Genomic DNA, 16,835 nt, shown 5'->3' with positions numbered 1-16,835 from the left:
TTAATCCGGAGGTCTTTGGGGAGCCATAAACATGATTTAAGTTTGTGATTACATTTTTCAGTTGGAAAAACATGTCCAAATTCTCATGCAAATTTGCCAGGAAGCAGTAGCTGCCATGCTTGTATTTAAGGAGCTTAACAGAGAGCCCAGATATGAAGTGCTCTCCAGATAAGAAGGTCTACTGAAAAAAAATGCACAACCTAAAAGTTGAGAGTTATGTTTTATTCATCAGATTTTCTGAGGACTTCAAGTACAGGAGACAGATTCTCAGATCGCTCTGAGGGACTGCTCCAAAGAAGTAAGGGAAGAGCCAGGATACATAGGGGTGTTTGCAACAAAGACCAGGTAGTCAGAACATCAAAAGATTACCGTTAATGAATTAAGCACTTTTCTCTGTATGGGAACATGCAAAAGTTTGGACGCATTGAAACCATTCCTTTGATATGCACCTTAGCTTACCTAGGGCCAGTATCCAGAGTCCCCTCAGGGTGCACTGCTGTGGGTGGCTGCAGTGGCTGAGGGCTTGGTGGGCAGCCCATTTGTCTCCATCCTGAGTTTCTTCAGGGCTCACCGTCAGGGTGGCTGTAGTGGCTTGATGGCTGCTGCAACATCCTTTGTTTACTGATATGGTAGGCAACATTTTTCATTATAAGAAGGAACTAGACTTAGGGCAAATCTACTGTTTTTCTTTATTTGCCTATCTGTCCACAAAGGGTCCAAATGTCTCTGGCTTCTTCTGATGCCATGATCTTGGCTGTCTCTTTTGCTTCTTTGGAGGTATCTTTGCTGTCCAGTGACCGAGCAAGTGTCACATATACTGTTAGACTCAGTTCACATAGTAATCACTGGATGCTGCTCCAGAAAGGACTGGATTAAAAATATGGGCTTTAGGGCTTCCCTGGTGGTGCAGTGGTTGAGAGTCCGCCTGCCGATGCAGGGGACACGGGTTCGTGCCCCAGTCCGGGAAGATCCCACATGCTGCGGAGCGGCTAGGCCCGTGAGCCATGGCCACTGGGCCTGCGCGTCCAGAGCCTGTGCTCCGCAACGGGAGAGGCCCGCGTACCGCAAACAAACAAACAAACAAACAAAATATGTGCTTTATTTTCTAGACAAATAAAAACAGAATTCTAGCAGAGAGACTAACTGACATTTAGCAAACATTGCTATGGTATATTGGCTATTACCTATTTTATCCTTTCTTTTATTTGTTTCTTCTAGAGGTAGCATAGAAGAAGCTGACTGTTTTGTAAACTTTTCACAAACACCAATAATTCACAAATGCCAAGGACTTTTGTTGACAAGAGCACAAGTGATAACAGAAAAAATAATGGAGAGCTCACTTTTGAGTCATAATTTAACTCAATCACAATGTTTTGCAGTGTTTTCTCCACCCACTCTGTACAATTTGTCATCCCCCCCATCACCAAAAATTGGAACAAAAACAAATGGGAAACAGAGAGAAAAAGCTTTTATTGAGCTATATTATTGGCATTTTCCACATTTCAAATGGCCATTTTGTAATACCATGTACATGTTTCCAAGGGCCGCCATAACAAATTACCGATAACTGAGAGGCTCAAACCAACAAATGTGTTCTCTCACAGTTCCAAAAGGCTTAAAGTCTAAAATGAAACTGTCGTCAGGGTTGATTCTTTCTGGAGGGTCTGAGGCTTCCAGAAATCTTCCAATGCCTCCATCCTAGGGTCTAGTGGTTGTTGGCCATCCTTGGTTTTACTTGGCTCATAGACACATCACTTCAATCTCTGCATCCATCTTCACATCACCACCTTCTGTTTCTCTGTGTGTTTTCTTCTAAAAGTACTCCAGTCATTGGATTTAGGTCCCAATCAAAATCTGTTAAGATTTTATCTTAATTAATTACATTTTCGAAGACCCTATTGCCAGATATAATCTCATTCTTAGTTTGTAGGTGGACATAAATGTTGTGGAGGACACTGTTGAACCCACAACACTTAGCTCAGCATTTTTTTGAATTCTTTCTTTTATTAGAGCTGTTCCAGATTTCTCAGACACTTTCAACACTAAAATAAGAATTGTTATTCTTTAAGGTGCAAGAGGCAATCTAGGACTTCCCTGGTGGCGTAGTGGTTAAGAATCCGCCTGCCAATGCAGGGGACATGGGTTCGAGCCCTGGCCCGGGAAGATTCCACGTGCCGCAGAACAACTAAAGCTGTGTGCCACAACTACTGAGCTTGCACTCTACAGCTCACGAGCCACAACTGCTGAAGCCCGTGCATGTAGAGCCCACGCTCCTCAACAAGAGAAGCCACCGCAATGAGAAGCCCACGCACCACAACAAAGAGTAGCCCCCACTCGCTGCAACTAGAAAAGCCTGCGCGCAGCAATGAAGACCTAACGCAGCCAAAAATTAAAAATATAAATAAATAAATAAATTTATTTTTTTAAACAAAGAATCCTCCTGCTAATGCAGGGGACATAGGTTCGAGCCCTGGTCTGGGAAGATCCCACATGCCGTGGAGCAGCTAAGCCTGTGCACCACAACTACTGAGGCTGCACTCTAGAGCCCGTGAGCCACAACTACTGAGCCCGCATGGCAGAACTACTGAAGCCCGCGGGCCTAGAGCCGTTCTCCGCAGCAAGAGAAGCCACCGTAATGAGAAGCCAGCACACCATAACAAAGAGTAGCCCCTGCTCACTGCAACTAGAGAAAGCCCGCACACAGCAACAGAGACCCAATGCAGCCAAAAATAAATAAATAAATTTATTAAAAAAAAGAGGCAATCTATATTCAATGTTTCCCAAACTTATTGAAGGCAGATTTTTTCTTTTTAAATAGCAGCTTATGATATAAGTTTGTTTCTTTGTTTCTTTGTTTTTTATGGACAGTTTTTTGGAAATGTTGGGGAAGACGAGCTTCATATACTTCATATAAAACTCATTTCTTCCTCTGCCTTTCAGTTTCTCTTTGTATTCTGGCCTATTCTGGGAGGATGGAATCATTTCCTAGAATAATAAAAACTAACTTATAATCGGCACACATTACAGAGCAGACACTATATGAAATATTTTATAAAATAGTATTTAATGCATTTTAATCCTTATACAACCCTATAACAACCCTGTAGTTATTAATATTATGTCCATTTGACAGATAAGAAGGATGACATTCAGAGGACTGTGACTTGCCCATGTTCACACAGCTGATAATATAAGGAGCCTACACTCTTTGTCACTATGTGTGCTTCCTTTCCATGTAAGTACACATTTCTCTATTTTATCATGTTGTGCGTGTGTCCTGGGAGTGGGGGTGGGGAGGGTGCACCTGACTTGCATCACTAAGTGCTGTAGGTGCTGCTTTCTATTTATTTACTTATTTAACTTTATAAGCTCCTTAAGTTTCATTAAATGCATAATTGACTTGGAGATAAAAATGTCCACTTATGCATAACCTCTCATAACAATTTGGCTTTAACAATTCAAACAGTGGTACCACTAGCAAATCACAGATGCTGATTAGCAAGGTTTCAGGGCTGTGCTTGGAACTGCTGGCACCTCTATCACTATTACATTCAGAAAATAGATGAGGTTAGAGATAAAATGGTCTAATTAACCAGGAGCTGCTTCAGTATCCTCAGTGACCAGCCACAGATTAATCAGAAACAGACACCTTGCTTTTCAGAGGGCCCAGAGATGATGCTTAGATGTATATCAAGAACAATGGCACTAAAATAACTAATAGCCAATTATGTCTATAACCTGAAAGAACTAGTTGAGAAATTCTCTAGGGCAAACGTTGGCAGTAAAGAGGAGAGTCTCTGAATAATCTCTTGTCTCAGAGACAGTGCTTTTGTATCTCAAGAGTTTTAGAGAATCTGATGGATACAGAAATGCCAAAAGATTAATAATAAAGTTAATAATTTGAATACTCTGTTTTCATCACTGTCCTATAGGTTTCTTCTTCCTCAGGGATTGGTTATTGATAGACATATAGGAACTGCCCTGGGCTGGGCAGAATGTTTCATGGACGTGCTTTATTTTTGGCTATTTTTGTTTACCTCTGAATCCTCAGGACCTGTTATAGTGCATATGATCATTGCTGGATACTTACTTGGTGAATAAATAAATAAATGGACAATAAAAATAGGAATCTAATATTATAATTAATTGATTTCCTATAAACCCATCACTGAACTCTTTATTAAGTATAAAGGATTTAATCTGTATTTGTCTTAACTGTATGTTTTTTAAATGAATATCTACTGAGAGCTTACTATGTGCCAGGCCCTGGTCTAAGGGCTTTGCATACATGATAGCAGTTTACCCTTATCACAACCCTTTGTTCATTCAACAACACATATTTATTTTGTGCTTCCTCTGGGCCAGTCACTTTTAGAGGTACAGCAAACAGCAGAAAACAAAACAGATAAAGAAACCCTTTTTTCTTTTGGATCTGAAAAGAAGAAAGTGATATTACTATTTGTCTGAAGTCAGAAGTAGACTTGTTCCAGGGTAAACCTAGGTACTTAACTAAAGAGCCCCTACCGCTAATAAAAGCCTCTACACCAACCACCATGCTAAAGGTTTTCTGTGCCATACTCCATGTACTATTTTTGTGGTGATCACTACACTAAAGAAAGAAAGAAGATACATGCTCTCTGGATGATTGTTCAGCCTGAGCAGATGCCAAATGCTGTTAAGCAATGCCTATCTCTAAAACAAATTCTTTCTCATTGAATCACCAAGGTTAAGGGAGATATTTCCATAAGCAGAAGCAAATTAATTTGGAGTTTTTCATTAACAATAATGAGATGGGGCAGTAAGAACCTAACCTTTCATTGTTTCTTTTTGCTTTATGACAAAGAGAGCACCTTTTCAAGCTGCCTAAAAAGATATTACTTGCTGCTGAGTTTTGTGTGAGCTTTTAGTGCTGCTCATGAAAAAAATCTTTGGCTGCTGAAATAGTGGGTATAGGTTCTTGTGTGGAATATAGGAAGTTAAAGTGATAAATCCCTAAGCAACATGGAAATAAGATTACACTAAAGGTGAGATTAGTAAGAGCCAATATATAATGAATGAGATCAATCATCAAAATAGCCCCATGGGTTGTCTATAAATATATACCTGAAAAGGTCTGGTAACACCCAGGTCATTCAAGGGGTAAAGTAACAAGACAAAACTAGGGTGGGTCTAACCAAAGCTATGAGTTTTAATCTGGTACATGTAACTATGAATAACTAAAAAGCCTCTTAACAACACAGAAGTGTCTGCTTAGACCCAGAAAAGAAGAACAAAAGGAGTAAGTATTTGGAAGTGTTTTTTTTGTTTTTTGTGGTTTTTTTTTTGCGGTACACAGGCCTCTCACTGCTGCGGCCTCTTCCGTTGCGGAGCACAGGCTCCAGACGCGCAAGCTCAGCGGCCATGGCTCACGGGCTCAGCCCCTCCGCAGCATGTGGGATCTTCCCGGACCAGGGCACGAACCCGTGTCCCCTGCATCGGCAGGTGGACTCTCAACCACTGGAAGCCCCTGGAAGTGTTTTTATAGTACTCTTTCGGCAGGAGAGACTCTAGCATGGCCACTAAAACAATAAAATATTAATGGTTATGTGCATTTAATGAGTGTATCAACTTGTGTACATTCAGTAAAGATTAGACTTGCCCAAAGGGATGTTCAGCTCTTTGCCCTAGAGGTAATCTCTAAGCCCTTGGGCTGTCAGACCTGGTAAGAATGTCTGTTTACTTAGGGCCTAGGCCATGCTGGATAGTCTAGGCTAACAATGTGATTAGTGGTGCAGAGGGTGGGAGGTAAAGCAAGACTGGGCCCTGCAGTATCAGCTTGACCTCTGGAAGGGCTTTAGCCTAAGGTAAGGCACACGGGCAGTCAACTAGTCTACATGACTGAGCCCCAGTAAAGACTCCACATCAAGACTGAGTGCTTCCCTGCATATGGTAATGCATCTTTCCTAGAAATAAGCACTCTGCACGGTTCCACTAGGAGAGCACACCTGAAGGCTGTGCACATGGAACTCTTCTGGACTCTGCCCTATGTGTCTCTTCCCTGGGCTAATTTGAATCAGTATGTTTTCATTGTAATAAACTGTACCAGTCAGTATAGTGGCTTTGCAGATTTCTGTGAGTCCTTTAAGGGAATTATCAAGCTTAAGAGTGATCTTGGATTGAGCTTTTACTTTTCTTTTTGGCTGCACCATGCAACTTGTGGGATGCTAGTTCCCCACCCAGGGATCGAAACTGGGCCCCCTGCAGTGGAAGCATGGGGTCAGGATTCCTAACCACTGGACTGCCAGGGAATTCCCATGAGGTGATCTTGGGACCTCCTGAATTTGCAGTTAGTACCAGAAGTGAGGGTGATCTTGGCAACTCCAGAACTTTGCAGACATATTATTTAATCCTCACAGCAAACTAATGAGGTTTAAGATCACATGGCTGAGAAGAGAACATAAACAAAATATTTTCTGACATAAATCTTAACAGTATTTTCTTAGATCAGTTTCCAAAGGCAAAAGACATACCAGCGAAAATAAACAAATGAGACTCAATCAAACTTACGAGCTTTTGCACAGCAAAGAAAACTGTAACAAAATCAAAAGATGACCTATGGACTGGGAGAATATATTAGCAAATGATGTGACCGAGAAGTGCTTAATTTCCAAAATATACAAACAGCTCATACAACTCAATATCAAAAAAACAATCAAAAAATGGGCAGAAGACCTAAATAGACATTTCTCCAAAGAAGACATCCAGATGGTTATCAGGCACATGAAAGATGCTCAATGTCACTAATTATTAGAGAAATGCAAATCGAAACTACAATGAGGTACCTCCTCACACCAGTCAGAATGGCTATCATCAAAAAGTCTACAAATAATAAATGCTGGAGAGGGTATGGAGAAAAAGGAACCCTCCTAAGCTGTTGGTGTGAATGTAAACTGGTGCAGCCACTATGAAAAACAGTATGGGGATTCTTTTAAAAAAGTAAAAATATTGTTACCATATGACCCAGGAATCCCACTCCTGAGCGTATATCCGGAAAAAATAAAAACTCTAACTCGAAAGTATAAGTGCACCCTTGGGCTTTCCTGGTGGAGCAGTGGTTAAGAATCTGCCTGCCAATGCAGGGGTAACTGGTTCGATCCCTGGTCCGGGAAGATCCCACGTGCCGTGGAGCAACAAAGCCCATGTGCCACAACTACTAAGCCTGTGCTCTAGACCCCACAAGCCACAGCTACTGAGCCCATGTGCCACAACTACTGAAGCCCACATGCCTAGGGCCCATGCTCTGCAACAGGAGAAGCCACTGCAATGAGAAGCCCACACACTGCAATGAAGAGTAGCCCCTGCTCACCACAACTGGAGAAAGCTCATGTGTGTCAACGAAGACCCAACTCAGCCAAAAATAAAATAAATAAATAAATTTATATTAAAAAAACCAAAAGGATACATGCACCCTAATGTTCGTTGCAGCACTGTTTACAATAGCCAAGACATGGAAGCAACCTAAGTGTCCATGCACAGATGAATGGATAAAGAAGATGTGCTATATTTATATAAAATGGAATATAACTCAGGCATAAAAAAGAATGAAATATTGCCATTTGCAGCAATATGGATGGACCTAGAGATTATCATACTAAGTGAAGTACATCAGACAAAGACAAATATTATGTAACACTTATATGTGGAATCTAAAAAATAATACAAACAAAGCTATATACAAAATAGAACCAGACTTACAGACTTAGAAAACAATATTATGGTTATCAAAGGGGAAAGGTGGGGGGAGGGATAAATCAGCAGTATGGGACTTGCAGGTATATACTACTATATATAAAATAGATAAACAATAAGGATTTACTGTATAGCATAAGGAACTATATTCAATATCTTATAATAAGCTATAATGGAAAATAATCTGAAAAAGAATGTATATACATATATATGTGTATATATGTGAAACACTTTGCTGTATACCTGAAGTTAACACAACATTGTAAATCAACTACACTTCAATTTAAAAAGAAAAAGAGAAAAAGATTACATAGCTAAGAAGTGGCCAATTTAAGGCTTGAAACCCAAAAGCCTGACTGCTAAAGTCATACATTAATCACTTTTCAGTTCTCACAGTAGTGTAGAAATCAATAAGGATGGTACTCTGTAAGGGACAGGGAGGATTTATAAGACTTCACCATAACTCTAACACATAGTCTCAAGACTATCCATTTTTTATGCTGGCCAACCAACTTCTTGATATCTAATTGTTTTAAAATGTAGGTTTTATTATTATTCAGGTATAGTAAGGACAACAGATTTAGGAGATGACTGCCATTAAAAAGATAGTTCAGTATTTGTTTTTCTCCTTCTGAATTACTTCACCCTGTATGACAGACTCTACGTCCATCTACCGCAATACCGTATGCTAACACATATATATGGACTCTAAAAACAAAAATGGTTCTGAAGAACCTAGGGGCAGGATGGGAATAAAGACACAGATGTAGAGAATGGACTTGAGGACACGGGGAGTGGGAAGGGTAAGCTGGGACGAAGTGAGAGAGTGGCATGGACATATATACACTACCAAATGTACAATAGGTAGTGGGAAGCAGCCACATAGCACAGGGAGATCAGCTCGGTGCTTTGTGACCACCTAGAGGGGTGGGATAGGGAGGGTGGGAGGGAGGGAGATGCAAGAGGGAAGAGATAGGGGGACATATGTATATGTATAACTGATTCACTTTGTTATACAGCAGCAACTAACACACCATTGTAAAGCAATTATACTCCAATAAAGATGTTAAAAAAAAAAAAAAGTTTGTTACAGTTCCCAAAAGCAGGGGAGATTCCATGCCATGCAAGGCTACGCAGGGAAGCACCAGTGTCAGTCAAGAGGCAGAGGAAGTGGAGGCGAGAGCTTGTATTGTGATTTCCATAGGAAGAAACAGGGAAGGCAGGCTAAGAAGGTTTAGGATTGACTAGTTTGAATACTTTCAGCAGCCTCTGGGGTCTAGGGTCTGTCTCTAGTTGTCTGATAACTGCCCCTGAGGTGATTAGGGCTGGGGAATAGTGGCCCAGAGTGTAAGATCCCAATAAAGGAGGTGGTTTGGGTATGGACTCCAATAGGTTGGTGTGCATATGAAAGACAGCTCAATGGTGTCTCTAGAAACTGGCTAGCCCTGGGAGGGGCAGACCCTCCAGGGTCAGCAAGGCCCCAGATGGCAAAGTAACAGAAATACAGAAAATGAGATGACATGATTATTCAATAATCCATACTGCCAGGTAGCAGGAAACAAGAAATAGGGTATACACCCACAATGAGTCAATATCACCCCCAAGGAAGTGAAAATTAGTTCCAAGGAGTGGAGAGGATGGTGAAAAAAATGTTACTTTTTATGTATAAAGCACAGGACTACGTATGTGAATAAATATACAGAATATATATGGTATTAAAGCTTCATGGGTGGGGGACTGAGTGCACCCCTTTCTGGCAAAAGGAGAGTGAAAATAAAATAAAACTTGAGAAAAACTGGAATAAAGTATCCTAGATAATGAATGTAAATATTCTGTTAAGTGAAAAACAATCCATTATAATAATATATTATTAATGTACTAATATTAATTAATATAATTTTTTTCTGATTTATATATAAAATCATATAAATTTGCTCAGCAAGTGTTTGTCCATAAGACCTGATCAACTCTGTGCCAAGAAAACCTAGTCTCCAACACCACAGAACTGAGAATCAGACTCTGAAGGGTGATGAGTGGAGTGAAACTCCACTATTCTCTGCTTGGGCACCACCATTTCTCTAAAAGATTTCCTATCTTCTCCCTCTAAAATATCATTAATGTTATAAAGACATCTTGTAAAACAGAGATTTGTGCTTTTAAGTGTCTGGGGGTGGAGGAGCAGCTCTATACTCACCAAGAGTTTGCTGATCTTAGATTGGCTCGAGTATTTCTGGGTTAATTGTTCTTTCTCTTTTTTATAATTTCTGCTGCATCTGAGAGAATAAGGGAGGTAATCAGAAATGCAATGGGTAGTGCCCACTTTGGCAAAATGAAGTAAAATTGGCCTGATACAAAGAAGATTAGCATAGGACTTGCATAAGGATGACACAAATGTTTTTGAGACATTCCATTTTTTCTTCTTTTTTTATTGAAAAAAAGATATGAGAAACTACCTGGGATAATGGAAATGTTTTATATCTTGTTTTGAGTGGCTACAACTATAAAAACTTATTAAACTGAACACAAGATCATTGTATTTTATTGAATATTAAACATGCTTTAATTTTTAAAATGAGTGCTGTGAGAAGACTGAAACAATGATTTAACTCTGGAGTTTGCAGGGTTGACTGCCTTATATATAACTAAGGTTGAACAAATAGAGCACTAAGCATAAGCTTATTGTACTTTATATAACAGATGAAACTGCATTGGAAAATCACATATTTATAAATTGAAGAGTTCATGAGAAAATGGAGGCCCACAGATAAAACTGACTTTACAAATATTGCAGCTGGAAGAAGAGCAGCACTAGAGGGAAAAGTATCCAAGAACATGCCCAGATTGCTTACCGCATGCTAGGTACTGTACTGACATTTCAAATTCCTTATTTCATTGATTGTTTATACCAACCCTATGAAGAAGTCACTGCTAAAAATCCATTTTTACCTTTTGAACAATGACAGGTTAAGTGACCTACCCAAGGTTACAAAGCTAAAAATGGTAAAGCTAAATCTTGAGGCTCTATTTCTGATGTCAAAGTCTGTACTCTTGACAACCAAGGCATATTACTTCCATTCAGTCATTGAAGGTTAGCTTAGGCTAGTTTAATTATGCATGATGAGCCATTAAATGGCAACTTGAATCACATTGGCCACTCTACTTTTAAATATGTAAAAGTATAAATATGTGCTATAACAATAGCACAGCCAAACCTGATTATTTTAATCTCTTTAATTCGGTTAAATGGCAGAATTTTAATGTCTCAATATGGTCAGCAGCATTCCATTAAGTCAATACAGCAACTTCAGGCAAATTAATGTACATATAAAATACAGAGCTGCAAAAAAGACGGGAGGAGCTGATTGAGTTTACTGAGTCATTCTTGTGATCTTGACCCTAGATTTTTATGCACTTGGCTTGTCGGGTATACATAATTTGTGAGTAGTTTGCATACCTGTGCTAATTTAATTGCATTATAGGTGAGCTAAGCAGAGGAAGCAATAATGAACACATTGAAAAGAGAAGATTCCAATGAACACATTGAAAAGAGAAGGTTCCAAGCTGTCTAAGTGAGGGTAGAGAGAGAGGAAAAAAAAAAAAAATTATTTGAGGGAAGTTTTGAAGCTTCCTTTACACTGGTTGTGTGTGTGAATATTTGTTTGTGTGTGTGTGTGTGTATGTGTGTGTGTATATATATCTATCTATCTATCTATATATATATATATATATATAAAATCGATGTCATTGTTGTTACTGATGCACACATAAAACTCAACAGCATGTGTGGATCTGTGACAAAAAGGAATCCTTTTGGACTTAAGCCAAATCTTTCTACCTCCAGAAGAGTAAAACCTATTCTGAAACTAATATGCAGCAAACAAGGGACATTTGCCTCCAATGTTGCAAATGACATGTATTATGATCCATATAGGCAACAGTTTCCTACAACCAGAATGCTGGACAGAGAAAAGCTTCCTGGGCAAAAAATATTTATTTTAGGTTTTGAAAGATAGTAGTAGTTTTCCAAGAAGACAAGATAAGTATAAATATTTTCGGAAGAGGCACTAGCAACTAAAACAGGTATAGAGAAATCAAAAAACACGGTGTCTTCTTAAAGCATAAATAGTTTGGTAAAAGTGGGAATTTCTAGTACCCTAGGGGAATGAATCACGGAAGGCTTTTTGGCCATGCACGGATTTTGGATATTATCCTATAAGGATCTTTTAGATGAGTTTGTCCATTATGAAAATATGAGATTAAAAAAAAGGGTAATGGGGGCCTAATCTGAACGTATCAAAAGGAGGTTGTAGATTGAAGAGTTATTTGGGACGCAACTAAGACTATTCTAGACAGATAAGCAATCACACATGTATAGAAGAAAAAAAAAAGAAAAAGCCCAAACCAAAAAACAGCCTCGCCCTAAGTACCAGGGAACTGGGTCAGTACAGGAAAACTGAACTGGAAGATTTTTTTTTTTTTTAATATAAATTTATTTATTTATTTATTTTTGGCTGTGTTGGATCTTCGTTGCTTCACGCAGGCTTTCTATAGTTGCCGTGAGCGGGGGTTACTCTTCGTTGCATTGTACCGGCTTCTCATTGCAGTGGCTTCTTTTGTTGTGAGGCACGGGCTCTAGGCATGTGGGCTTCAGTAGTTGTGGCACATGAGCTCAGTAGTTGTGGCTCGCGGTCTCTAGAGCACAGGCTCAGTAGTTGTGGCGCACGGGCTTAGTTGCTCCGCGGCATGTGGGATCTTCCCACACTAGGGCTCGAACTCGTGTCCCCTGCATTGGCAGGAGGATTCTTAACCACTGTGCCACCACAGAAGTCCATTGGAAGATTTTTAATAGAAAAACAGTGGAAACAGTTTCACATCATATTTTTCAGTGGAGGCTTGGGAGGAAACCCACTGTTCTCCAGGAGGTAATTGAATGTTCCCATTTTCTATATTTCAATTGAGAATTTTTTCACTATATTTTTGGGCTATTATTTATCTTGGTCCTTGACAATATTCATTTTTGAGGTTATAGTGTATAGTCATTTCTCATTTTGTATTTTTGTTTTTTTTGAAATAAAAAGCATTTTAAAAACTTCTAATAGTTTGTTTTTTTAACCAAAATCAAGTCCTTAGAGACTATAGAAAAACTAAGTGTACAATGGGATGGCAAATTCTGTATATCTAGTACCGGCCTATGGATGTGTATGTAAACACATTATGCTTTCTATAAAAGATCAGGTGAAAACTGTGCCCATGGAGAAGGACTTTTGTGCAGCAGACACACATTCTAATTATTTCATCCTCATTGGCTTCTATACAGCTCAAAGGAATGTAAGGAAGGGGGTGAAGGTGTAGGAAAGAAAAAAAGTGGTATGTATAGATGGAACTGATGTTAGCCAAAAAGTGCTTTATTACACATCAGGCAGTTTTTTGAGCTTGCTTAGTTCCTGATGGAAGGTTTTCACTGTAGGGGGCAATTGACCATAGGAAATGATCAGTGGGAAGCCTATGAATTGTAAAAAAAAAAAAAACAACAAAGGCTTTTGCAAGTCATTCTATGTGGATAAAATAGGTAAAAATCCTCACATTGGGGGCATTTATGAGGACCCACTGGCCTTACCTCTTTACCTCCCATTTCCCCTAATTGGCTTCACTCCTCAACTTCTTCTCTTTTCCTCTTAGGCAATGTGAAATAGACCTTTATACATTACAAGATTTCTTTTATATTTCTATCTGGACAGGGAGAATGGGGAGAAGTCATACTGAAAAGGGCAACTTATCATACCTCTTTTTTCCCCCTGTTTATTAAAAAAAATAAGAGTACAACTGAGGGACTTCTGCTGAGTGTGGCAGCCACTTCAGCACTGTAAAAGGGGCTCCAGCTGTAAAGGGTCTCCAGCCAACTAGATGGAGCAGCACTTCTCACCACAGCCACGTTCAGGTTGTCTTTTCCAAACAGACAGCTAAATTAGGAGTTAAGAGATGCCCACGTAGGCTTTTATGCTGCAAATAAAAGATGAAAGAGCCCTAACTTACAGGAAATATTAAAGAAAGAAAAACACCTAGGCGGAAAGCAGAGTAGCTAAATGACTTGCATTTGGGTTTTATTTTGCTGGTCAGGTCACAGGACTCAATATTTCGTTCATTTTAAATTCATTCTAAATTAAACATATTTTTGTGAAAATTTCCCAAAATGGTTAAAATGAAACAGGTCTTTTTCTCTCTTAGGTAATTTTGGGAGACTGGTTGGAATTTGTTAACCCATGTGTGAAAATCGCGTTTACATTCGCATGAATATCTGCAGGTATGTGATGTTCTCATATATAAACATAGATCTACAAATCTCTTTTCAAAGGATAGGTAACCCTTTAGTAACATCAGCCATCTCTGTGGTTCAATGCTGACACCCTTCTGGGTACGGCTCAAAATGACGTCTTTCAAAAATTCATGGAAATAACTCTTTTATTTTGAGATTTTACTATCTTGTACTAGCTTTCATTTTCTTCAATATACTACTAACATACATGCAAAATCTTATCTTTTACATTACACAATTAACATTTCCATCACAAAAGTCACATCCTGTTTCCTTTTTTTTTTTTTGCGGCACGTGGACCTTTCACTGTTGTGGCCTCTCGCGTTGCGGGGCACAGGCTCCGGACGCGCAGGCCCAGTGGCCACGGCCCACGGGCCCAGCCGCTCCGTGGCACGCGGGATCCTCTCGGACCGGGGCACGAACCTGTGTCCTTCGCGCCGGCAGGCAGACTCTCAACCACTGCGCCACCAGGGAAGCCCCTGTTTCCTTTTTTAGTGATCTTATTATTTGGGCAGTGCCTTGATGTTGGTACATGAATCAATGAATATTTATTAAATGAATGAAAGTAACAAAGCCCTAAAATTTATTGATAAGATTACATCTGTCTCTAGGAACTAAAAAATAGCAATAATTAAGAATAAACATTTCATAGTTCATAATCTGTACAAGACTCTGTTTTATTAATTTATATAATCCTCATAAAACTTCATGAGATGTCATTATTAATATCTCAGTGTCACAGATAAGAACAGTGAGATGCAGAGATGTAATGTATTCAAGTTGACAGTGGCAGAGCAAGGATTTGAACCAATGCAGCCTTCAGGCTGTGCTCTTAATTACTATGCTATATATAGCTTTCCTGACAGACTATATTTATTATGTCTGTTGCAAGTGCTTTACATGCACTAATTCATTTGTACCATGAATTCTATTTACAGAAGCTGGCTGTAAGCCATGATGGGTTATATTAGCACTTTCATTGGCCTTTAACAATACCAAACATAGGCTGAGGATTTCATACTTCTGTTGTTTTATTCTAATGCAGTGGTTATAAAAATGTGGATTGGAAAACCAGGGGTCCCCAGTATCCTTTTAGCTCATCCATTTGCATAGTCAAAGCTCTTCTAGATACCAAAGAAAGTGTTTCGTAATTTTTTTGTTCTTTTTCTCTTCACATATTTTATAAAATTTTTTAAAACATGCGGTATTCATTGTGGAAGAGATAAGAAACCCTGAGTGTAAAAACTACAGCAAATAAATGGAAAATTTTAAAAGAAATCATGGACTTGGGATTGGTTCACATTGGCAGGGTAGAAGGACGTGTGCTCACTCCCTCTTGTGAGAGCACCGGAATCACAACTAACTGTCATTGACAGGAAGACACTGGAACTCACCAAAAAATTACCCCACATCCAAAGACAAAGGAGAAGCCACAATTAGACGGTAGAGGGGCCAATCACAATAAACTCAAATCCGATAATGGCTGGGTGGGCGACTCACAAGCTAGAGAACAATTATAACACAGAAGTACACCCACTGGAGTAAAGGTTCTGAGCCACACGTCAGGTTTCCCAAACTGGGGGCCCAGCAATGGGAGGAGGAATTCCCAAAGAATCAGACTTTGAAGCCTAGTGGAATTTGATTGCAGGATGTCTACAGGATTGGGGGAAACAGAGACTCCACTCTCGGAGGGCACACACAAAGTAGTGTGTGCAGCAGGAACCAGGAGGAAGCAGTGACCCCATAGGAGGCTGAACCAGACTTGCCTGCTAGTCTTGGAGGGTCTCCTGCAGAGGTGGGGCATGCCTGTGGCTCACTGCAGGGACAAGGACAGTGGCAGCAGAAGTTCTGGGAAGTACTCCTTGGCCTGAACCTCCCAGAGTCCACCGTAAGCCCCACCAAAGAGCCAGTAGTCTCCAGTTGTGGGTCGCCTCAGGCCAAACAACCAACAGGGAGGGAACTCTGCCCCACCCATCAGCAGACAAGCAGATTAAAGTTTTACTGAGCTCTGCCCACCAGAGCAACACCCAGCTCTACCCACCACCAATCCCTCCCATCAGGAAGTTTGCACAAGGCTCTGAGATAGCCTCATCCACAAGAGGGCAGACAGCAGAAGAAAAAAGAACTACAGTTCTGCAGCCTGTGGAATGAAAACCACATTCACAGAAAGATAGACAAAATGCAAAGTCAGAGGACTATGTACCAGATGAGGGAAAGAAGATAAAACCCCAGAAACACAACTAAATGAAGTGGAGATAGGCAACATGCCAGGAACAGAATTCAGAATAATGATAGTGAAGACGATCCAGGACCTCAGAAAAAGAATGCATGCAAAGGTCGAGAAGATGCAAGAAATGTTTAACAAAGACCTAGAAGAATTAAAGAAGAAGCACCTAGAAGAATTAAAGAACAAACAAACAGGGTGAACAATACAATAACTGAAGTGAAAAATACACTAGAAGGAATCAATAGAATAACTGAGGCAGAAGAACGGATAAGTGACCTGGAAGACAGAATGGTGGAATTCACTGCCACAGAACAGAATAAAGCAAGAAAAGAAATGAAGACAGCCTTAAAGACCTCTGGGACAACATTAAACGCACCAACATCCGCATTATAGGGGTCCCAGAAAGAGAAGAGAGAGAGAAAGGACCTGAGAAAATATTTCAAGAGATTATATTTGAAAACTTCTCTAATATGGGAAAGGAAATGGCCACCCAAGTCCAGGAAGCACAGAGAGTCCCAGGCAGGGTAAACCCAAGGAGAAACACGCCAAGATACATAGTAATCAAAT

At 39.9% G+C, this 16,835-nt stretch overlaps 1 protein-coding gene and 1 non-coding gene across 2 annotated transcripts in view; one reads left to right on the top strand and one right to left on the bottom strand.

Moving 5' to 3' along the window:
- Nucleotides 1–16,835, bottom strand: part of CNTN6 (contactin 6) — a 232,932-nt gene that overhangs the window by 171,722 nt on the left and 44,375 nt on the right. The gene's annotated exons all lie outside the window — the stretch shown is intronic.
- Nucleotides 10,041–10,145, top strand: LOC132432981 (U6 spliceosomal RNA). The gene has a single exon (XR_009521035.1). It is a non-coding gene; the product is annotated as a U6 spliceosomal RNA (small nuclear RNA).

Source organism: Delphinus delphis, chromosome 10, assembly GCF_949987515.2.
Source record: "Delphinus delphis chromosome 10, mDelDel1.2, whole genome shotgun sequence".
Classification (NCBI taxonomy): Eukaryota; Metazoa; Chordata; class Mammalia; order Artiodactyla; family Delphinidae; genus Delphinus; species Delphinus delphis.
The sequence above is the reverse complement of the archived record's forward strand: the minus strand, read 5'-3'. Positions and strand labels throughout refer to the sequence as shown.